Genomic DNA, 1,666 nt, shown 5'->3' with positions numbered 1-1,666 from the left:
TATATTGTCCTTTCTTTTTTGATGATTCTATGAATCATAGAAGGTGAGATGCAAGCCGGCTATGGTTGATAGAGTTTGGATTCCTGGATGTTATGTGATTCACATGATAGTGTAGTATGAGTCGGTCTAGTATTCACAGGCTAGGACTATGTGTTGTTATATTGTTGTTCACATGATAAGCACGATTGTCTAGCATCTATATGCTAAGGCTATGTGTTATTCATATTCATATTCTTATATTTACATGTTATATTAATTATGACATTTCGTGGCTGGGAGAACTCGGAATTACTCCTCACTGACTGTGGCTTTCGTATTTGTATAAAATGCGAATGACAGGTAGGTGATGCATATATGGGGTACATGGACGAGCTAGCGAGCAAAGTAACCTTGGAACCTAGATTGGTTTTATTTTATTGTGACCCTTAAACACTTTTTATGTCACATACATTTTAGGGACATATGTCTCCCTTTCTCATATTTGGGTTGTATAACTTTGTTTCGCGACTTTAGCGATGTTTCATTCATGAGATTTATTTTGGACCTTGCATGTTTGACACCTTCCCATTTGGATATCTTTATAACAGGTTCAGGTTTTTTAAAAATTACAGGTTTTTACCCAACTGAACCTATTACAAACATATCCATGCAGCTTTATTCTAGAATTACGTGTTTACTTTTCCGCGATAAATGAGGGTGTCACATAGGAGCTCGGCAATGAGCGGCATAATGACCCGCACCTCCACATCCATCACAAACGATGATTTGGCTTGTTGAAGACACAACATTGAGTTGTTGAGTTGAATCTTTAGCATCTCTCTCCGCCAATTGTTGTTGGAGCAAAGCAATTTGAGCTAGCAAAACGGAGTTGTTAGAGGATTCTTCTTTACCTTTGGGTGGCACAACTCGGGAATTGACATATTGGGCATCATGAATCGCCATAGATTCGATCGTGGAATGAGCAAGATCGGTGTCAATTTGATCAAACCGCCCATTGTTGGCGGAATCAAGAATCCTTCGGGACTCGGCACAACATCCATTGTAGAATGTTATTGCTAGAAACCATTCATCTAGCCCATGATGTGGGCATTGCCTTTGAAGATCTTTGTACCTCTCCCAAGCTTCATATAAGCTCTCAAGAGCTTGTTGACGGAATCCGGTGACTTGGCTCCTCAAGGTCTGAGTTTTCTCCGGTGGAAAAAAACTTTTGATAGAAAGCAAGAGCTAATGTCTCCCAATTGGTGATTCACAAGGTGGTGCGGTCAAGGCTATTGATCCAAAGCTTGGCCTTGTCCTTCAAAGAGAAAGGGAAAAGTATTTCCCTTATTTGGGCTTGAGTGACGCCCGTTTGACGGATCATGGAGCAATAGTCACAAAAGTTTTGCACATGTAAATTGGGATCCTCCAAAGGACTTCCCCCAAATTGCTTCCTCTCCACAAGGCTAATAAAAGCCGGTTTGATCTCGAAGTCCGGCGCGGTGATTTGAGTTGTTGTGATTCCGGCCGGGAGCATGGCCGCGGTGGGCTTTGAGTGATCGGAAAGTTTCACCATCTTTTTGGTAGTAGATGGTGGTGGTGGTGGAGTTGATGAACAAGAAACCTCCTCCTCTTCAAGAACCTCTAGATCGTCTAAGTAAGACTTTCTAGAACTTTCAACTTGTATGGG

The 1,666-nt window shown here is 41.6% G+C and overlaps 1 non-coding gene across 1 annotated transcript; it reads left to right on the top strand.

Annotated features, from left to right (window-relative positions):
- Positions 1-1,072: 1,072 nt before the first annotated feature.
- LOC141624439 (small nucleolar RNA R71) lies at positions 1,073-1,179 on the top strand. Its single transcript, XR_012534245.1, has one exon. It is a non-coding gene; the product is annotated as a small nucleolar RNA R71 (small nucleolar RNA).
- Positions 1,180-1,666: the final 487 nt, after the last annotated feature.

This window comes from Silene latifolia, chromosome X, assembly GCF_048544455.1.
Source record: "Silene latifolia isolate original U9 population chromosome X, ASM4854445v1, whole genome shotgun sequence".
NCBI classification, from domain to species: Eukaryota; Viridiplantae; Streptophyta; class Magnoliopsida; order Caryophyllales; family Caryophyllaceae; genus Silene; species Silene latifolia.
Note: the sequence above shows the minus strand (reverse complement) of the source record. Positions and strands in the feature narration are given on the sequence as shown.